This window comes from Bombina bombina, chromosome 11 (genome assembly GCF_027579735.1).
Source record: "Bombina bombina isolate aBomBom1 chromosome 11, aBomBom1.pri, whole genome shotgun sequence".
Lineage (NCBI taxonomy): Eukaryota > Metazoa > Chordata > Amphibia > Anura > Bombinatoridae > Bombina > Bombina bombina.
The window spans coordinates 3,652,703-3,675,823 of NC_069509.1; the positions used below are offsets into that span (position 1 = coordinate 3,652,703).

Sequence of the window (23,121 nt, forward strand, 5' to 3'; positions counted from 1 at the left end):
TTATCGGTCGTAGAGATTCATCTCTTACCTCCCTTTTCAGATCGACGATATACTCTTATATATACCATTACCTCTGCTGATTCTCGTTTCAGTACTGGTTTGGCTTTCTACAAACATGTAGATGAGTGTCCTGGGGTAAGTAAATCTTATTTTCTGTGACACTCTAAGCTATGGTTGGGCACTTTGTTTATAAAGTTCTAAATATATGTATTCAAACATTTATTTGCCTTGACTCAGAATGTTCAACTTTCCTTATTTTTCAGACAGTCAGTTTCATATTTGGGATAATGCATTTGATTTAATCATTTTTTCTTACCTTCAAAAATTTGACTTTTTTCCCTGTGGGCTGTTAGGCTCGCGGGGGCTGAAAATGCTTCATTTTATTGCGTCATTCTTGGCGCAGACTTTTTTGGCGCAAAAATTCTTTTCCGTTTCCGGCGTCATACGTGTCGCCGGAAGTTGCGTCATTTTTTGACGTTATTTTGCGCCAAAAATGTCGGCGTTCCGGATGTGGCGTCATTTTTGGCGCCAAAAAGCATTTAGGCGCCAAATAATGTGGGCGTCTTATTTGGCGCTAAAAAATATGGGCGTCGCTTTTGTCTCCACATTATTTAAGTCTCATTTTTCATTGCTTCTGGTTGCTAGAAGCTTGTTCTTTGGCATTTTTTCCCATTCCTGAAACTGTCATTTAAGGAATTTGATCAATTTTGCTTTATATGTTGTTGTTTTTTCTCTTACATATTGCAAGATGTCTCACGTTGCATCTGAGTCAGAAGATACTACAGGAAAATCGCTGTCTAGTGCTGGATCTACCAAAGCTAAGTGTATCTGCTGTAAACTTTTGGTAGCTATTCCTCCAGCTGTTGTTTGTATTGATTGTCATGACAAACTTGTTAATGCAGATAATATTTCCTTTAGTAAAGTACCATTGCCTGTTGCAGTTCATGCAGAATGTTCCTGATGACATAAGAGATTTTGTTTCTGAATCCATAAAGAAGGCTATGTCTGTTATTTCTCCTTCTAGTAAACGTAAAAAATCTTTTAAAACTTCTCTCCCTACAGATGAATTTTTAAATGAACATCATCATTCTGATTCTGATGACTCTTCTGGTTCAGAGGATTCTGTCTCAGAGGTTGATGCTGATAAATCTTCATATTTATTTAAAATGGAATTTATTCGTTCTTTACTTAAAGAAGTTCTAATTGCTTTAGAAATAGAGGATTCTGGTCCTCTTGATACTAATTCTAAACGTTTGGATAAGGTATTTAAATCTCCTGTGGTTATTCCAGAAGTTTTTCCTGTTCCTAATGCTATTTCTGCAGTAATTTCCAAAGAATGGGATAAATTGGGTAATTCATTTACTCCTTCTAAACGTTTTAAGCAATTATATCCTGTGCCGTCTGACAGATTAGAATTTTGGGACAAAATCCCTAAAGTTGATGGGGCTATTTCTACCCTTGCTAAACGTACTACTATTCCTACGTCAGATGGTACTTCGTTTAAGGATCCTTTAGATAGGAAAATTGAATCCTTTCTAAGAAAAGCTTATCTGTGTTCAGGTAATCTTCTTAGACCTGCTATATCTTTGGCTGATGTTGCTGCAGCTTCAACTTTTTGGTTGGAAACCTTAGCGCAACAAGTAACACATCATGATTCTCATGATATTATTATTCTTCTTCAGCATGCTAATAATTTTATCTGTGATGCCATCTTTGATATTATCAGGGTTCATGTCAGGTTTATGTCTCTATCTATTTTAGCTAGAAGAGCTTTATGGCTTAAGACTTGGAATGCTGATATGGCTTCTAAATCAACTCTACTTTCCATTTCTTTCCAGGGTAACAAATTATTTGGTTCTCAGTTGGATTCTATTATTTCAACTGTTACTGGTGGGAAAGGAACTTTTTTACCACAGGATAAAAAATCTAAGGGTAAAAACAGAGCTAATAATCGTTTTCGTTCCTTTCGTTTCAACAAAGAACAAAAACCTGATCCTTCATCCTCAGGAGCAGTTTCAGTTTGGAAACCATCTCCAATCTGGAATAAATCCAAGCCAGCCAGAAAGGCAAAGCCTGCTTCTAAGTCCACATGAAGGTGCGGCCCTCATTCCAGCTCAGCTGGTAGGGGGCAGGTTACGTTTTTTCAAAGAAATTTGGATCAATTCTGTTCACAATCTTTGGATTCAGAACATTGTTTCAGAAGGGTACAGAATTGGTTTCAAGATGAGACCTCCTGCAAAGAGATTTTTTCTTTCCCGTGTCCCAGTAAATCCAGTAAAAGCTCAAGCATTTCTGAATTGTGTTTCAGATCTAGAGTTGACTGGAGTAATTATGCCAGTTCCAGTTCAGGAACAGGGGATGGGGTTTTATTCAAATCTCTTCATTGTACCAAAGAAGGAGAATTCCTTCAGACCAGTTCTGGATCTAAAAATATTGAATCGTTATGTAAGAATACCAACGTTCAAGATGGTAACTGTAAGGACTATCTTACCTTTTGTTCAGCAAGGGAATTATATGTCCACAATAGATTTACAGGATGCATATCTGCATATTCCGATTCATCCAGATCATTATCGGTTCCTGAGATTCTCTTTTCTGGACAAGCATTACCAGTTTGTGGCTCTGCCGTTTGGCCTTGCTACAGCTCCAAGAATTTTTACAAAGGTTCTCGGTGCCCTTCTGTCTGTAATCAGAGAACAGGGTATTGTGGTATTTCCTTATTTGGACGATATCTTGGTACTTGCTCAGTCTTTACATTTAGCAGAATTTCATACGAATCGACTTGTGTTGTTTCTTCAAGATCATGGTTGGAGGATCAATTTACCAAAAAGTTCATTGATTCCTCAGACAAGGGTAACCTTTCTGGGTTTCCAAATAGATTCAGTGTCCATGACTCTGTCTTTAACAGACAAGAGGCGTCTAAAACTGATGGCAGCTTGTCGAAACCTTCAGTCACAATCATTCCCTTCGGTAGCCTTATGCATGGAGATTCTAGGTCTTATGACTGCTGCATCGGACGCGATCCCCTTTGCTCGTTTTCACATGCGACCTCTTCAGCTTTGTATGCTGAATCAATGGTGCAAGGATTACACAAAGATATCTCAATTAATATCTTTAAAACCGATTGTTCGACACTCTCTAACGTGGTGGACAGATCACCATCGTTTAATTCAGGGGGCTTCTTTTTTGCTTCCGACCTGGACTGTAATTTCAACAGATGCAAGTCTCATAGGTTGGGGAGCTGTGTGGGGATCTCTGACGGCACAAGGAGTTTGGGAATCTCAGGAGGTGAGATTACCGATCAATATTTTGGAACTCCGTGCAATTTTCAGAGCTCTTCAGTTTTGGCCTCTTCTGAAGAGAGAATCGTTCATTTGTTTTCAGACAGACAATGTCACAACTGTGGCATACATCAATCATCAAGGAGGAACTCACAGTCCTCTGGCTATGAAAGAAGTATCTCGAATTTTGGTTTGGGCGGAATCCAGCTCCTGTCTAATCTCTGCGGTTCATATCCCAGGTGTAGACAATTGGGAAGCGGATTATCTCAGTCGCCAAACGTTGCATCCGGGCGAATGGTCTCTTCACCCAGAGGTATTTCTTCAGATCGTTCAAATGTGGGAACTTCCAGAAATAGATTTGATGGCGTCCCATCTAAACAAGAAACTTCCCAGGTATCTGTCCAGATCCCGGGATCCTCAGGCGGAGGCAGTGGATGCATTATCACTTCCTTGGAAGTATCATCCTGCCTATATCTTTCCGCCTCTAGTTCTTCTTCCAAGAGTAATCTCCAAGATTCTGAAGGAATGCTCGTTTGTTCTGCTGGTAGCTCCGGCATGGCCTCACAGGTTTTGGTATGCGGATCTTGTCCGGATGGCCTCTTGCCAACTGTGGACTCTTCCGTTAAGACCAGACCTTCTGTCACAAGGTCCTTTTTTCCATCAGGATCTGAAATCCTTAAATTTAAAGGTATGGAGATTGAACGCTTGATTCTTCGTCAAAGAGGTTTCTCTGACGCTGTGATTAATACTATGTTACAGGCTCGTAAATCTGTATCTAGAGAGATATATTATAGAGTCTGGAAGACTTATATTTCTTCTGTTATGTGTGATCAGTCCACGGGTCATCATTACTTCTGGGATATAACTCCTCCCCAACAGGAAATGCAAGAGGATTCACCCAGCAGAGCTGCATATAGCTCCTCCCCTCTACGTCAGTCCCAGTCATTCTCTTGCACCCAACGACTAGTTAGGATGTGTGAGAGGACTATGGTGATTATACTTAGTTTTTATGACTTCAATCAAAAGTTTGTTATTTTACAATAGCACCGGAGCGTGTTATTACTTCTCTGGCAGAGTTTGAGGAAGAATCTGCCAGAGTTTTTTACTATGATTTTAACCGGAGTTGTTAAGATCATATTGCTGTTCTCGGCCATCTGAGGGAGGTAAAGGCTTCAGATCAGGGGACAGCGGGCAGATGAATCTGCATTGAGGTATGTAGCAGTTTTTATTTTCTGAATGGAATTGATGAGAAAATCCTGCCATACCGTTAAAATGACATGTATGTATACACTTCAGTATTCTGGGGATGGTATTTCACCGGAACTACTCTGTTAAAGGTCACTAATCCTTTTAATAACTATTTATCATGTTAAACGTTTTTGCTGGAATGTAGAATCGTTTACATTGCTGAGGTACTGTGTGAATAAATATTTGGGCATTATTTTCCACTTGGCAGCTTTTTTTGCTTTTATTTGTGACAGTTTCGTTTCTCTTCACTGCTGTGTGGGAGAGGGAGGGGCCGTTTTTGGCGCTCTTTGCTACGCATCAAAAAATTCCAGTCAGTTACTTTTATATTTCCTGCATGATCCGGTTCATCTCTGACAGATCTCAGGGGTCTTCAAACTTCTTTGAAGGGAGGTAAATTCTCTCAGCAGAGCTGTGAGAATTCTTATAGTGACTGTGAATAAAAACGTTGCTTTGTATTTTTTATGTCAAATTTAATTATTGTTATTTTACTAATGGGAAAACCTTTGCTAAAAGTTGTGTTGTTTTAAAGTTTGATGCTATAACTGTTTTTCAGTTCATTATTTCAACTGTCATTTAATCGTTTAGTACCTCTTTGAGGCACAGTACGTTTTTGCTAAAAAAGATTATAACCAAGTTGTAAGTTTTTTGCTAGTGTGTTAAACATGTCTGACTCAGAGGAAGATATCTGTGTCATTTGTTCCAATGCCAAGGTGGAGCCCAATAGAAATTTATGTACTAACTGTATTGATGCTACTTTAAATAAAAGTCAATCTGTACAATGTGAACAAATTTCACCAAACAGCGAGGGGAGAGTTATGCCGACTAACTCGCCTCACGCGGCAGTACCTGCATCTCCCGCCCGGGAGGTGCGTGATATTATGGCGCCTAGTACATCTGGGCGGCCATTACAGATAACATTACAAGATATGGCTACTGTTATGACTGAAGTTTTGTCTAAATTACCAGAACTAAGAGGCAAGCGTGATCACTCTGGGGTGAGAACAGAGTGCGCTGACAATGCTAGGGCCATGTCTGATACTGCGTCACAGCTCGCAGAGCATGAGGACGGAGAGCTTCATTCTGTGGGTGACGGTTCTGATCCAAACAGATTGGACTCAGATATTTCAAATTTTAAATTTAAATTGGAGAACCTCCGTGTATTACTAGGGGAGGTCTTAGCAGCTCTCAACGATTGTAACACCGTTGCAATACCAGAGAAACTGTGCAGGTTGGATAAATACTTTGCGGTACCGGCGAGTACTGAAGTTTTTCCTATACCTAAGAGACTAACTGAAATTGTTACTAAGGAGTGGGATAGACCCGGTGTGCCGTTCTCACCCCCTCCAATATTTAGAAAGATGTTTCCAATAGACGCCACCACTCGGGACTTATGGCAAACGGTCCCCAAGGTGGAGGGAGCAGTTTCTACTTTAGCTAAGCGTACCACTATCCCGGTGGAGGATAGCTGTGCTTTCTCAGATCCAATGGATAAAAAATTAGAGGGTTACCTTAAGAAAATGTTTGTTCAACAAGGTTTTATATTGCAACCCCTTGCATGTATCGCGCCGATTACGGCTGCGGCAGCATTTTGGATTGAGTCGCTGGAAGAGAACCTTAGTTCATCTACGCTAGACGACATTACGGACAGGCTTAGAGTCCTTAAACTAGCTAATTCTTTCATTTCGGAGGCCGTAGTACATTTAACCAAACTTACGGCTAAGAACTCAGGATTCGCCATACAGGCACGTAGGGCGCTGTGGCTAAAATCCTGGTCAGCAGATGTTACTTCTAAGTCCAAGTTACTTAATATACCTTTCAAGGGGCAGTCTTTATTTGGGCCCGGTTTGAAAGAAATTATCGCTGACATTACAGGAGGTAAGGGCCACGCCCTACCCCAAGACAAAGCCAAAGCTAAGGCTAGACAGTCTAATTTTCGTCCCTTTCGGAATTTCAAAACAGGAGCAGCATCAACCTCCACTGCACCAAAACAGGAAGGAGCTGTTGCTCGTTACAGGCAAGGCTGGAAGCCTAACCAGGCCTGGAACAAGAGCAAGCAGGCCAGGAAACCTGCTGCTGCCCCAAAGACAGCATGAACCGAGAGCCCCCGATCCGGGACCGGATCTAGTGGGGGGCAGACTCTCTCTCTTCGCCCAGGCCTGGGCAAGAGATGTTCAGGATCCCTGGGCACTAGAGATCATATCTCAGGGATACCTTCTAGACTTCAAATTATCTCCCCCAAGAGGGAGATTTCATCTGTCAAGGTTGTCAACAAACCAGATAAAGAAAGAAGCGTTTCTACGCTGCGTACAAGATCTGTTATTAATGGGAGTGATCCATCCGGTTCCGCGGTCGGAACAAGGACAAGGGTTCTACTCAAACCTGTTTGTGGTTCCCAAAAAAGAGGGAACTTTCAGGCCAATCTTAGATTTAAAGATTCTAAACAAATTCCTAAGAGTTCCATCGTTCAAAATGGAAACTATTCGGACAATTTTACCCATGATCCAAGAGGGTCAGTACATGACCACTGTGGATTTAAAGGATGCTTACCTTCACATTCCGATCCACAAAGATCATCACCGGTATCTAAGGTTTGCCTTCTTAGACAGGCACTACCAGTTTGTAGCTCTTCCATTCGGATTGGCTACGGCTCCAAGAATCTTCACAAAGGTTCTGGGTGCCCTTCTGGCGGTACTAAGACCGCGAGGGATTTCGGTAGCTCCGTACCTAGACGACATTCTAATACAAGCTTCAAGCTTTCAAACTGCCAAGTCTCATACAGAGTTAGTTCTGGCTTTTCTAAGGTCGCATGGATGGAAAGTGAACGAAAAGAAGAGTTCTCTCTTTCCTCTCACAAGAGTTCCATTCTTGGGGACTCTTATAGATTCTGTAGAGATGAAGATTTACCTGACAGAAGACAGGTTAACAAAGCTTCAAAATGCATGCCGTGCCCTTCATTCCATTCAACACCCGTCAGTAGCTCAATGCATGGAGGTGATCGGCTTAATGGTAGCGGCAATGGACATAGTACCTTTTGCACGCCTACACCTCAGACCGCTGCAATTATGCATGCTAAGTCAGTGGAATGGGGATTACTCAGATTTGTCCCCTACTCTGAATCTAAATCAAGAGACCAGAAATTCTCTTCTATGGTGGCTTTATCGGCCACACCTGTCCAGGGGGATGCCATTCAGCAGGCCAGACTGGACAATTGTAACAACAGACGCCAGCCTACTAGGTTGGGGCGCTGTCTGGAATTCTCTGAAGGCTCAGGGACTATGGAATCAGGAGGAGAGTCTCCTGCCAATAAACATTCTGGAATTGAGAGCAGTTCTCAATGCCCTTCTGGCTTGGCCCCAGTTAACAACTCGGGGGTTCATCAGGTTTCAGTCGGACAACATCACGACTGTAGCTTACATCAACCATCAGGGAGGGACAAGAAGCTCCCTAGCAATGATGGAAGTATCAAAGATAATTCGCTGGGCAGAGTCTCACTCTTGCCACCTGTCAGCAATCCACATCCCGGGAGTGGAGAACTGGGAGGCGGATTTCTTGAGTCGCCAGACTTTTCATCCGGGGGAGTGGGAACTTCATCCGGAGGTCTTTGCCCAAATACTTCGACGTTGGGGCAAACCAGAGATAGATCTCATGGCGTCTCGCCAGAACGCCAAACTTCCTCGCTACGGGTCCAGATCCAGGGATCCGGAAGCAGTTCTGATAGATGCTTTGACAGCACCTTGGAACTTCGGGATGGCTTATGTGTTTCCACCCTTCCCGCTGCTTCCTCGATTGATTGCCAAAATCAAACAGGAGAGAGCATCAGTAATTCTAATAGCACCTGCATGGCCACGCAGGATTTGGTATGCAGATCTAGTGGACATGTCATCCTGTCCGCCTTGGTCTCTACCTCTAAGACAGGACCTTCTGATACAGGGTCCATTCAAACATCAAAATCTAACTTCTCTGAAGCTGACTGCTTGGAAATTGAACGCTTGATTTTATCAAAACGTGGTTTTTCTGAGTCGGTTATTGATACCCTGATTCAGGCTAGGAAGCCTGTTACCAGAAGGATTTACCATAAAATATGGCGGAAATACCTATACTGGTGCGAATCCAAAGGTTACTCCTGGAGTAAGGTTAGGATCGCTAGGATATTGTCTTTTCTACAAGAAGGTTTAGAAAAGGGTTTATCAGCTAGCTCATTAAAGGGACAGATTTCAGCTCTGTCCATCTTGTTACACAGGCGTCTGTCAGAAAATCCAGACGTCCAGGCCTTTTGTCAGGCTTTAGCTAGGATCAAGCCTGTGTTTAAGGCTGTTGCTCCGCCATGGAGTTTAAACTTAGTTCTTAACGTTTTACAGGGTGTTCCGTTTGAACCCCTTCATTCCATTGATATAAAATTGTTATCTTGGAAAGTTCTGTTTTTAATGGCTATTTCCTCGGCTCGAAGAGTCTCTGAGTTATCAGCCTTACATTGTGATTCCCCTTATCTGATTTTTCACTCAGACAAGGTAGTTCTGCGTACTAAACCTGGGTTCTTACCTAAGGTAGTCACTAACAGGAACATCAATCAAGAGATTGTTGTTCCATCCCTGTGTCCAAATCCTTCTTCAAAGAAGGAACGTCTTCTACACAATTTGGATGTAGTTCGTGCCCTCAAGTTCTACTTGCAGGCAACTAAAGATTTTCGCCAAACTTCTTCCCTGTTTGTCGTTTATTCTGGACAGAGGAGAGGTCAAAAAGCTTCTGCTACCTCTCTCTCTTTTTGGCTTCGTAGCATAATACGTTTAGCCTATGAGACTGCTGGACAGCAGCCTCCTGAAAGAATTACAGCTCACTCCACTAGAGCTGTGGCTTCCACTTGGGCCTTTAAGAATGAGGCCTCTGTTGAACAGATTTGCAAGGCTGCAACTTGGTCTTCGCTTCATACTTTTTCCAAATTTTACAAATTTGATACTTTTGCTTCTTCGGAGGCTATTTTTGGGAGAAAGGTTCTTCAGGCAGTGGTTCCTTCTGTATAATGAGCCTGCCTATCCCTCCCGTCATCCGTGTACTTTTGCTTTGGTATTGGTATCCCAGAAGTAATGATGACCCGTGGACTGATCACACATAACAGAAGAAAACATAATTTATGCTTACCTGATAAATTCCTTTCTTCTGTTGTGTGATCAGTCCACGGCCCGCCCTGTTTTAAGGCAGGTAAATATTTTTTAAATTATACTCCAGTCACCACTTCACCCTTGGTTACTCCTTTCTCGTTGATTCTTGGTCGAATGACTGGGACTGACGTAGAGGGGAGGAGCTATATGCAGCTCTGCTGGGTGAATCCTCTTGCATTTCCTGTTGGGGAGGAGTTATATCCCAGAAGTAATGATGACCCGTGGACTGATCACACAACAGAAGAAAGGAATTTATCAGGTAAGCATAAATTATGTTTTCTTGGTGTATTTCTCATCATTTTTCTTGGCATTCTTTTAGAATTCCGAGAATTTTACAGTTTCTTCAGGATGGTTTAGATAAAGGTTTATCCGCAAGTTCTTTGAAAGGACAAATCTCTGCTCTTTCTGTTCTTTTTCACAGAAAGATTGCTATTCTTCCTGATATTCATTGTTTTGTACAAGCTTTGGTTCGTATAAAACCTGTCATTAAGTCAATTTCTCCTCCTTGGAGTTTGAATTTGGTTCTGGGGGCTCTTCAAGCTCCTCCGTTTGAACCTATGCATTCATTGGACATTAAATTACTTTCTTGGAAAGTTTTGTTCCTTTTGGCCATCTCTTCTGCCAGAAGAGTTTCTGAATTATCTGCTCTTTCTTGTGAGTCTCCTTTTCTGATTTTTCATCAGGATAAGGCGGTGTTGCGAACTTCTTTTGAATTTTTACCTAAAGTTGTGAATTCCAACAACATTAGTAGAGAAATTGTGGTTCCTTCATTATGTCCTAATCCTAAGAATTCTAAGGAGAAATCGTTGCATTCTTTGGATGTTGTTAGAGCTTTGAAATATTATGTTGAAGCTACTAAATCTTTCAGAAAGACTTCTAGTCTATTTGTTATCTTTTCCGGTTCTAGAAAAGGCCAGAAAGCTTCTGCCATTACTTTGGCATCTTGGTTGAAATCTTTAATTCATCTTGCCTATGTTGAGTCGGGTAAAACTCCGCCTCAGAGAATTACAGCTCATTCTACTAGGTCAGTTTCTACTTCCTGGGCGTTTGAGAATGAAGCTTCGGTTGATCAGATTTGCAAAGCAGCAACTTGGTCCTCTTTGCATACTTTTACTAAATTCTACCATTTTGATGTATTTTCTTCTTCTGAAGCAGTTTTTGGTAGAAAAGTACTTCAGGCAGCGGTTTCAGTTTGAATCTTCTGCTTATGTTTTTCGTTAAACTTTATTTTGGGTGTGGATTATTTTCAGCAGGAATTGGCTGTCTTTATTTTATCCCTCCCTCTCTAGTGACTCTTGTGTGGAAAGATCCACATCTTGGGTAATCATTATCCCATACGTCACTAGCTCATGGACTCTTGCTAATTACATGAAAGAAAACATAATTTATGTAAGAACTTACCTGATAAATTCATTTCTTTCATATTAGCAAGAGTCCATGAGGCCCGCCCTTTTTTTGGGGTGGTTATGATTTTTTTGTATAAAGCACAATTATTCCAATTCCTTATTTTATATGCTTTCGCACTTTTTTCTTATCACCCCACTTCTTGAATATTCGTTAAACTGAATTGTGGGTGTGGTGAGGGGTGTATTTATAGGCATTTTGAGGTTTGGGAAACTTTGCCCCTCCTGGTAGGAATGTATATCCCATACGTCACTAGCTCATGGACTCTTGCTAATATGAAAGAAATGAATTTATCAGGTAAGTTCTTACATAAATTATGTTTTTAGCTGGTTCGGGTCGTTGCTTCCCACAGCCCACCCAATGGCCAAGGTACTGTACCTCTGCCATGCCTATGTGACACTTGTCTGGCTTTAAGGTCAACCCTGCAGCCCTGATCCTGTCCAATACTTCCCCTATGTGACCTAAGTGTTCCTCCCGGGTAGAACTATATATGGCAATATCATCTAGGTAGGCACAGGCAAAGTCTTGGAGGCCATCCAGGAGGTGATCTATCATCCTTTGGAAAGTGGCTGGGGCATTTTTCAGACCGAATGGCATGACCTTAAACTGATAAAGACCAAATGGGGTGATAAAGGCAGACTTGGGGATGGCCTCAGGGTGTAGGGAAATCTGCCAATACCCTTTACATAAATCAATGGTTGTCAAGTAATGTCCGCGGGACATACGGTCTAATAATTCATCTATCCTGGGCATGGGGTAGGCATCAGTTACGGTCTTGTCATTTAGGCGTCGTTAATCAACACAAAACCGCGTAGAGCCATCCTGTTTCGGTACAGGTACGACAGGGGATGCCCAGGGACTAGTGGAATGTTCAATAACTCCCAAGTTCAACATTTCCTGTATCTCCCTCCTCATACTTTCCCTTACGGCATCAGGAATCCGATAAGTGGGTTGCTGTAAGGGGGCCTGCCCTGGTGTTTCTACCTGATGGACTGTCAATGTAGTATACCCTGGACTGGCTGAAAACACATCTTTCCTGTCCTCGTGTAAGTAGTTGATCTGCTTCCGTTCCTGAGCTCCTAGACCCTCACCTAGCCTAACCTTCTCAAGAGACCCGGCTCTACTCACCTCCCCTAACAGATCAGGAAGAGTGGGGCTATCTAACTCCTTGGTGGCGGGCGCACATATTGCCGCTACTGCCTCCTCCCTAGCTACATAGGCCTTGAGCATGTTCACATGGAATGTCCTCCAGACTCTCTCATCTGAACAACTGACAACTATATACGTGGTGTCACAGAGCTTCTCAACTATAGTGTAGGGACCCTGCCATGCTGCCTGCAACTTATTCTGTCTAGTGGGCTGAAGGACCAAGACTTTCTGCCCCACCAAGAAGCTACAATTACGGGCACTCCTGTCATACTAAACCTTCTGCCAAGTTTGGGCTTGAAGATTGTCACGGACCCTTCCAGGCAGGTACTTTAAGCGGTCCCGCAGTTCTAACACATATGGGATGATGGGGGTTTCATCCCGCTTGCCTTTTCCTCCCAGTATTCCCTAAGTAGATCCAAGGGTCCTCTAACCCTCCTCCCATACAATAACTCAAAAGGAGAGAACCCTGTTGATTCCTGGGGTACTTCTCTATAGGCAAATAGAAGATGAGGCAAGAATCGCTCCCAGTCCCTGCAAGAGGTTACAAAGGTTCTGAGCATCTGTTTCCAAGTGCCATTGAACCGTTCACACAGTTCGTCTGGGGGTGGTAGGGGGAGCTCCTAACATGCTTAATCCCGCAGAGCCGCCAGAGCTGCTGAGTTAACTCGGCGGTAAATTGGGTTCCTTGGTCTGATACTATCGTAAGAAATTACACTTAAACAAAAAGATCTTAGATTAAAAACCATTCACGTCTAAAAATGAATATATACATATATTAATAATCGGCCCTGTGCACACTAATTTCATATACAATCTTCTGTATATCTATTAAACTCTCCAGGAACAGACAACAATACTCCCTTCAACTGAATAAACAATCACACATTTATTAAAGAACAGATAAATAACAAGATTACCTGTTATTGTTTACAAGGTTAAACACAGAGAAATAGTACATACAATATTACCCCGTTTGCTTCTGTGAGAGGCCGTAAATTATGGAGTGTAACTTGATGTTTTCCCTTCCAGAGAGGCACTCTAAATACTGTCATCTCTCATGTCTCTTAAATACCCTTTAAGATCGCTGACAATATACTTTTAGCCATGTTCCAAATAAGGTGATCTAAACTATAGTAAGCTTTTGCAACTCACAGCCATCCTTTCTACCCATATATGATCTCAACCCTTAGTATAGTAACTGACTACCTCAGCATTACATCATGCCTGATGTTAAAATAGTCAGAAGGACACACTAACCTCTCTTTAATAATAAAGACACAATTTTTATACTCTTTAAAATCTTGCACAATCTCCTGGGGAAACCCTACCCTAGAAAATACCTTAACTAAAGCATAAGCCACTGTCTCAGCATGTATATTGGTGAGCGCAACTGCCTCTGGATACCAGGTAGCATAGTCTACTAGGGTAAGTATGTATTTCTTACCTGTAGGACTAGGTTTAGCTAGGGGCCCAACTATATCCACGGCTACCCGGCTAAAAGGCTCTCCTACCACCGGCATGGGGCAAAGTGGAGCTTTGGGGTGATCACCCCTCCACCCTACCATCTGACATGTGTCACAGGAGCGGCAGTAGTGCCGGACATCATCAGTGACCCCAGGCCAGAAAAATGTCTTGGTTAGACGGTGTAATGTGCGCCTTATCCCTAAGTGCCCTGCTAGGGAAACTTCATGGGCTATTCTAAGACGCTCGGAACAGTACTTCTGGGGCACTACTAATTGTCTCTTGTGGATCTGTGTAGCTCCCCTAACTGCTCCCTCAGTCACCCTGTACAGCAGTCCCTGACCCAACTCTATGTGCTCCCCATCCAGCCCTGTGGGGGCTACCTCTGCCATGGATCAATATACTACCAAAGTTGAGTCCTTTCTAACTTCCCTCCCAAATTCTATTGGGGTATCCCATGTTAGTTGGGGTGCTGCTATGGTTGAGTCAGGGAAGCATGGTCTTACCTGGTCCCTCTAGGTGCGCTGGCTGGCTGTGGTCCGTGCTTGGGTTCGGGTTGTGACTGGGTATGCTTCCTTTGGTATGGGCCCAGCAGATCCAGAAAATGCTGAGGTAAGTTGACCCAGGTCATTCCCCAACAATACTTCAGCTGGTAGATCATTCATAACCCTGGCTTCTATTGTACGGGCTCCGGCACCCCAATCTAAATGCACTTGAGTGGTGGGCAACCGATGTATTGCCCCCCCCCCCCTGCTACTTGGACAGCAACAGTGCGCCCAGTTTTCCCTTTTGACTGAGCTCGGTGTGGCTGTATAAGGGTTAGGGTAGCTCAAGTGTCCCTTAGCCCCTGTGCTGGTTGTCCATCCAACAATACTAGCTGCCGGTGATGTTGCCAGTTGTCCTACGCAGCTGCTTGGACAGAGTCCACTTCATGGAGCACTCCCCCTTCTTCCTCGGTCTCAAGAGGATCAGCTCCTAGATTGATCAGTGTTTGTTGGTCCCTCCCCGCTACCTGACTCACTGGGTCAGAGTTTTCTGCCACAAGATGAGCGGATTCCCGGGCCGGTCCTGGTGGTGACCGGGTCCATGACTGCCAGGGCTTCCCTTGTGGGTAGTTGCACCGTATGTGACTGACCTGGTTGCACCCATAGCACCGGGGCCCAGACCCTCTGTTCAGAATTGCTGCAGGTCTGTTAGGAGGAACTGCCTGGTGTGGTAGTGGTGGTGCTGGTTGAGGAGCCAGGGGCCGGGGTAGTCCTCGGAGGGCAGACCGTGCTACCCGCCTGGTGTCCTGGTACTCATCGGCCAGGTGAGCCATGTCCTCCACAGTCAGTGGTCGCCTGTCCCGGACCCAGTATCTAACCTCTGGATTTGTGTAGTTGTAAAATTGCTCCAGAAGTAGCAGCTGTAGTGCATGGTCCAGGGTAGTTGCCTGGCACCCCTGCATCCAGTTAGACGTGGCCTGGTGCATCCTGTAGGCCCACTCCACATGTGTGTCTTGCTCTCTTTTTCCTTAGATCCCGGAATTTTCTGCGGTATGCCTCTGGGGTAATGGCATATCTGGCCAGAAGTCTTTCTTTTACCAGGCTATCTTCATCAGGGACTGCCCGGTAAGCTTCAGCAGCTCTCCCCGTTAACTTACTGGCCAAAATTGTAACCCAATCTGTGGAAGCCACACTTTGAGGGGCAGTGTACTCTACAAAGTCCTGCAGGTATGCATCAATGTCCCCTTTCGGCCTTGTTGTAAACTTTAAATGCTGCAAAGGGCAGCTTCTTTGTTTCTTCGTTGCCCCCCTGGCAAGAAGAGAACCGGTTTCCTGGCCGATGCTGTATTTCAGCCATGCGGAGCCTAAAATCTTGCTCCTCCTGCTGCATGGCAGTCACATCAGCCATAATTTTTTGCAACAGTTTCCTGAGTGGGCTGGGGGCCCAAGAGGGCCAATCGGGCTCAGACTTCCCGCTGAAAATCGGACTCGCCAGGCGTCTCCAAGAGCAGTGGGCGGGTCTGATCGCCTTCCATTAGTTCGGCAACTAGAGTATCTTTAGATTTATTACTGGCTGACCTTCCTCGGGCTTCCAACAAATCCTTAAAGGGACACTAAACCCAAATTCTTCTGTGATTCAGATAGAGCATGCAATTTAAAGCAACTTTCTAATTTACTCCTATTATCAATTTTTCTTCGTTCTCTTGCTATCTTTATTTGAAAAAGAAGGCATCTAATCTTTTTTTTTTGGTTCAGTACTCTGGACAGCATTTTTTTTTATTGGTGGATGAATTTATCCACCAATCAGCAAGGACAACCCAGGTTGTTCACCAAAAATGGGCCGGCATCTAAACTTACATTCTTGCATTTCAAATAAAGATACCAAGAGAATGAAGAACATTTGATAATAGGAGTAAATTAGAAAGTTAATTAAAATGTCATGCTCTATCTGAATCACAAAAGAAAAAAAATTGGGTTCAGTGTCCCTTTAACCCCTTAACGACTGAGGACGTGCAGGGTACGTCCTCAAAAAAAAAAAAAAGGCAGTTAACGCCTGAGAACGTACCCTGCACGTCCTCGGTGTGGAAAGCAGCTGGAAGCGATCCTGCTCACTTCCAGCTGCTTTCCGGTTATTGCAGGATGCCTCGATATGGAGTCATCCTGCAATAAACTTTTGTAGTCATCCGATGCAGAGAGAGACACTCTGTGGCCCTCTCTGCACCGGACATTAACGGCTAAGTTCGTTGGTGGGTGGGAGCCAGTGTGGGAGGCGGGTGGGAGCCATCGATGGCCTTTGTGATGTGGAGGGGGCGGGATCGTGGGCGGGGACGACAGGGGGGGCGCGCACGGACGCGTGCACGGGGAGGCCGGGCGGGCGCGTGCACGGGGAGGGAGCGGGTGGGAACCACTACGATACAGAACATTTTGAGTTAGAAGTGGGGATAAAGGGGGGAATTTTATTTGATTTGGTGATCGGTTTGGCTGGTGGGATATTGGACTGTGGGGGGGAAGCTACACTACAGAAAAAAATAAAAACAAATAATAAAAAACATTTTTATTTGCAAACTGGGTACTGGCAGACAGCTGCCAGTACCAAAGATGGCCCCCAATAAGGCAGAGGGGGAGGGTTAGGGAGCTATTTTGGGGGGATCAGGGAGGTTGGGGGCTAAGGGGGGATCCTACATAGCAGCATATGGTAAAAACATTTTTTATAAATACCTTTTATTTTAGTACTGGCAGACTTTCTGCCAGTACTTAAGATGGCGGGGACAATTGTGGGGTGGGGTAGGGAAGAGAGCTGTTTGGGAGGGATCAGGGGTGGGATGTGTCAGGTGGGAGGCTGATCTCTACACTAAAGCTAAAATTAACCCTGCAAGCGCCCTACAAACTACCTAATTAACCCCGGCACTGCTGAGCATAATACACGTGTGATGCGCAGTTGCATTTAGTGGCCTTCTAATTACCAAAAAGCAACACCAAAGCCATATATGTCTGCTATTTCTGAACAAAGGGGATCCCAGAGAAGCATTTACAACCATTTATGCCATAATTGCACAAGTGGTATGTAAATAATTTTAGTGAGAAACCTAAAGTTTGAAAAAGTGAACAATTTTATTTTATTTGATCGCTTTTGGCGGCGAAATGGTGGCATGAAATATACCAAAATGTTCCTAGATCAATACTTGGGGTTGAAGCAAATTAGAGGTGAATTCAGAATTCACCAAGGAAGAATACACATATAGCACTCTTGAGCTTATAGTAAATAATTGCAGTGAAAAGACTGTCTGTTATTCACAACAAATAGATTAGTTAGTGATCATCGAGGTGAGAGAAAGGAAGATCCTAAAATATAACTTTTATTTGTTTATTATTTAAAAAAAGGGGGGGGGGGGAAAGAACACACAATTAAAAACACACACAAAATGGACTCATGCGTGAAATAATCTAGTATATCTATACAATGTATTGCCCTTAATAATTGGAAATTGAGTTAGAGACCTTTATAAGAGTCTGGATTGAAGGTGTTATGACTATCAAGTGTGCTGGTTATAAGGATACACAATTGTGAGAAGAATAACGCAGTTTTTTGATACTTGTGTTCACTTTGTCCTTATTATGTGTTATTAACTCACATCATTTGAATTAGCTATCATGAATAAAACAAGTATACATCCAGAAATGATCTTGTATTCTGGGTAATTTGACAGCCTAGTTGGAATCTGAGTTATATAAAGTTAGTTTCTATATTAATTTCCACACTTTGTTAACTGGTTGTCAATATTATTGTTGAAGTAATAAGGATTATATATATATATATATATATATATATATATATATATATATATAATACATAATATTTTGCATAAAGTTGTTTTCTCCAACATAGGTGTGTTCGGTCCACGGCGTCATCCTTACTTGTGGGATATTCTCTTCCCCAACAGGAAATGGCAAAGAGCCCAGCAAAGCTGGTCACATGATCCCTCCTAGGCTCCGCCTTCCCCAGTCATTCTCTTTGCCGTTGCACAGGCAACATCTCCACGGAGATGGCTTAGCGTTTTTTGGTGTTTAAATGTAGTTTTTATTCTTCAATCAAGAGTTTGTTATTTTAAAATAGTGCTGGTATGTACTATTTACTCTGAAACAGAAAAGAGATGAAGATTTCTGTTTGTAAGAGGAAAATGATTTTAGCAACCGTTACTAAAATCGATGGCTGTTTCCACACAGGACTGTTGAGAGGAATTAACTTCAGTTGGGGGAAACAGTGAGCAGACTTTTGCTGCTTGAGGTATGACACATTTCTAACAAGATTTGGTAATGCTGGAAGCTGTCATTTTCCCTATGGGATCCGGTAAGCCATTTTTATTAAATAAGAATAAAGGGCTTCATAAGGGCTTTAAAGACTGGTAGACATTTTTCTGGGCTAAAACGATTGATTTATAAGCATTTTTAATAGTTTATAGCTTTGAGGAGTTATTTTATTCTTGGGAATTATGTTAAAGAAACGGCAGGCACTGTATTGGACACCTTTTTCACTGGGGGCCTTCTCTAATCATAGGCAGAGCCTCATTTTCGCGCCACTAATGCGCAGTTGTTTTTGGGAAGCAAGGCATGCAGATGCATGTGTGAGGAGCTCAGATACATAGAAAAAGCTTACTGAAGGCGTCATTTGGTATCGTATTCCCCTCTGGGCTTGGTTGGGTCTCAGCAAAGCAGATACCAGGGACTGTATAGGGGTTAAATATAAAAATGGCTCCGGTTCCGTTATTTTAAGAGTTAAAGCTTTCAAATTTGGTGTGCAATACTTTTAAGGCTTTAAGACACTGTGGTGAAATTTTGGTGAATTTTGAACAATTCCTTCATACTTTTTCACATATTCAGTAATAAAGTGTGTTCAGTTTAAAATTTAAAGTGACAGTAACGGTTTTATTTTAAAACGTTTTTTTTGTACTTTGTTATCAAGTTTATGCCTGTTTAACATGTCTGAACTATCAGATAGACTATGTTCTGTATGTGAGGAAGCCAAGGTTCCTTCTCATTTAAATAGATGTGATGTATGTGACAAACAATTTAGAGAAAATGATGCCCAAGATGATTCCTCAAGTGAGGGGAGTAAGCATGGTACTGCATCATCCCCTCCTTCGTCTACGCCAGTCTTGCCCACACAGGAGGCCCCTAGTACATCTAGTGCGCCAATACTCCTTACTATGCAACAATTAACGGCTGTAATGGATAATTCTATCAAAAACATTTTAGCCAAAATGCCCACTTATCAGCGAAAGCGCGACTGCTCTGTTTTAGAAAATACTGAAGAGCATGAGGACGCTGATGATAATGGTTCTGACATGCCCCTACACCAGTCTGAGGGGGCCAGGGAGGTTTTGTCTGAGGGAGAAATTTCAGATTCAGGGAAAATTTCTCAACAAGCTGAACCTGATGTGATTACATTCAAATTTAAATTGGAACATCTCCGCGCTCTGCTTAAGGAGGTGTTGTCTACTCTGGATGATTGTGACAATTTGGTCATTCCAGAGAAATTATGTAAGATGGACAAGTTCCTAGAGGTCCCGGGGCCCCCCGAAGCTTTTCCTATACCCAAGCGGGTGGCGGACATTGTAAACAAAGAATGAGAAAGGCCCGGCATACCTTTTGTCCCTCCCCCTATATTTAAGAAATTGTTTCCTATGGTCGACCCCAGAAAGGACTTATGGCAGACAGTCCCCAAGGTCGAGGGGGCGGTTTCTACTCTAAACAAACGCACTACTATCCTTATAGAAGATAGTTGTGCTTTCAAAGATCCTATGGATAAAAAATTAGAGGGTTTGCTTAAAAAGATGTTTGTTCAGCAAGGTTACCTTCTACAACCAATTTCATGCATTGTTCCTGTCACTACAGCAGCGTGTTTCTGGTTCGATGAACTAGAAAAGTCGCTCAATAAAGATTCTTCTTATGAGGAGATTATGGACAGAGTTCACGCTCTTAAATTGGCTAACTCTTTTACTTTAGACGCCACTTTGCAATTAGCTAGATTAGCGGCGAAAAATTCAGAGTTTGCTATTGTGGCGCGCAGAGCGCTTTGGCTAAAATCTTGGTCAGCGGATGCGTCTTCCAAGAACAAATTGCTTAACATACCTTTCAAGGGGAAAACGCTGTTTGGTCCTGACTTGAAAGAGATTATTTCAGATATCACTGGGGGTAAGGGCCACGCCCTTCCTCAGGATAGGTCTTTTAAGGCTAAAAATAAACCAAATTTTCGTCCCTTTCGCAGAAACGGACCAGCCTCAAGTTCTACATCCTCTAAGCAAGAGGGTAATACTTCTCAAACCAAGCCAGCCTGGAGGCCAATGCAAGGCTGGAACAAAGGTAAGCAGGCCAAGAAACCTGCCACTGCTACCAAGACAGCATGAGATGTTGGCCCCCGATCCGGGACCGGATCTGGTGGGGGGCAGACTTTCTCTCTTCGCTCAGGCTTGGGCAAGAGATGTTCTGGATCCTTGGGCGCTAGAAATAGTCTCCCAAGGTTATCTTCTGGAATTCAAGGAGCTACCCCCAAGAAGGAGGTTCCACAGGTCTCAATTGTCTTCAGACCACATAAAAAGACAGGCATTCTTACATTGTGTAGAAGACCTGTTAAAAATGGGAGTGATTCATCCGGTTCCATTAGGAGAACAAGGGATGGGATTCTACTCCAATCTGTTCATAGTTCCCAAAAAAGAGGGAACATTCAGACCAATCTTAGATCTCAAGATCCTAAACAAATTTCTCAAGGTTCCATCGTTCAAAATGGAAACCATTCGGACAATTCTTCCTACCATCCAGGAAGGTCAATTCATGACCACGGTGGATTTAAAGGATGCATATCTACATATTCCTATCCACAAGGAACATCATCGGTTCCTAAGGTTCGCCTTTCTGGACAAGCATTACCAGTTTGTGGCACTTCCATTCGGATTAGCCACTGTTCCTAGAATTTTCACAAAGGTACTAGGGTCCCTTCTAGCGGTGCTAAGACCAAGGGGCATTGCAGTAGTACCTTACTTGGACGACATACTGATTCAAGCGTCGTCTCTACCACAAGCAAAGGCTCATACGGACATTGTCCTGGCCTTTCTCAGATCTCACGGGTGGAAAGTGAACGTAGAAAAAAGTTCTCTATCTCCGTCAACAAGAGTTCCCTTCTTGGGAACAATAATAGACTCCTTAGAAATGAGGATTTTTCTGACAGAGGCCAGAAAATCAAAACTTCTAAGCTCTTGTCAAGTACTTCATTCTGTTCTTCTTCCTTCCATAGCGCAGTGCATGGAAGTAATAGGTTTGATGGTCGCGGCAATGGACATAGTTCCTTTTGCGCAAATTCATCTAAGACCATTACAACTGTGCATGCTCAGTCAGTGGAATGGGGATTATACAGACTTGTCTCCGACGATACAAGTAGATCAGAGGACCAGAGATTCACTCCGTTGGTGGCTGACCCTGGACAACCTGTCACAAGGGATGAGCTTCCGCAGACCAGAGTGGGTCATTGTCACGACCGACGCCAGTCTGGTGGGCTGGGGCGCGGTCTGGGAACCCCTGAAAGCTCAGGGTCTTTGGTCTCGGGAAGAATCTCTTCTCCCGATAAATATTCTGGAACTGAGAGCGATATTCAATGCTCTCAAGGCTTGGCCTCAGCTAGCAAAGGCCAAATTCATACGGTTTCAATCAGACAACATGACAACTGTTGCGTATATCAACCATCAGGGGGGAACAAGGAGTTCCCTGGCGATGGAAGAAGTGACCAAAATAATTCAATGGGCGGAGACTCACTCCTGCCACTTGTCTGCAATCCACATCCCAGGAGTGGAAAATTGGGAAGCGGATTTTCTGAGTCGTCAGACATTTCATCCGGGGGAGTGGGAACTCCATCCGGAAATCTTTGCCCAAATAATTCAATTGTGGGGCATTCCAGACATGGATCTGATGGCGTCTCGTCAGAACTTCAAGGTTCCTTGCTACGGGTCCAGATCCAGGGATCCCAAGGCGACTCTAGTGGATGCACTAGTAGCACCTTGGAGCTTCAACCTAGCTTATGTGTTCCCACCGTTTCCTCTCATTCCCAGGCTGGTAGCCAGGATCAAACAGGAGAGGGTATCGGTGATCTTGATAGCGCCTGCGTGGCCACGCAGGCCTTGGTATGCAGATCTGGTGAATATGTCATCGGCTCCACCATGGAAGCTACCTTTGAGACAGGACCTTCTTGTTCAAGGTCCGTTCGAACATCCGAATCTGGCATCACTCCAACTGACTGCTTGGAGATTGAACGCTTGATTTTATCAAAGCGAGGGTTCTCAGATTCTGTCATTGATACTCTTGTTCAGGCCAGAAAGCCTGTAACTAGAAAAATCTACCATAAAATATGGAAAAAATATATCTGTTGGTGTGAATCTAAAGGATTCCCATGGAACAAGATAAAAATTCCTAAGATTCTATCCTTTCTTCAAGAAGGTTTGGAGAAAGGATTATCTGCAAGTTCTTTGAAGGGACAGATTTCTGCTTTATCTGTTTTACTTCACAAAAAGCTGGCGGCTGTGCCAGATGTTCAAGCTTTTGTTCAGGCTCTGGTTAGAATCAAGCCTGTTTACAAACCTTTGACTCCTCCTTGGAGTCTCAATTTAGTTCTTTCAGTTCTTCAGGGGGTTCCGTTTGAACCCCTACATTCCGTTGATATCAAGTTATTATCTTGGAAAGTTTTGTTTTTGGTTGCAATTTCTTCTGCTAGAAGAGTTTCAGAGTTATCTGCTCTGCAGTGTTCTCCTCCTTATCTGGTGTTCCATGCAGATAAGGTGGTTTTGCGTACTAAACCTGGTTTTCTTCCGAAAGTTGTTTCTAACAAAAATATTAACCAGGAGATAGTCGTGCCTTCTTTGTGTCCGAATCCAGTTTCAAAGAAGGAACGTTTGT

The 23,121-nt window shown here is 43.3% G+C and overlaps 1 protein-coding gene and 1 long non-coding RNA gene across 4 annotated transcripts in view; one reads left to right on the forward strand and one right to left on the reverse strand.

Moving 5' to 3' along the window:
- The window catches only part of LOC128642282 (uncharacterized), a 15,904-nt gene extending 2,622 nt beyond the window's left edge, over positions 1 to 13,282 (reverse strand). The window contains exon 1 of one of the 2 annotated variants that reach the window (XR_008399642.1): positions 13,207 to 13,282. This is a non-coding gene — a long non-coding RNA (uncharacterized LOC128642282). Of the gene's footprint in view, positions 1 to 13,198 lie in introns of both variants that reach the window. The other variant, XR_008399641.1, reaches the window with a different exon arrangement.
- Positions 1 to 23,121, forward strand: part of PRR14 (proline rich 14) — a 189,815-nt gene that overhangs the window by 145,275 nt on the left and 21,419 nt on the right. The gene's annotated exons all lie outside the window — the stretch shown is intronic.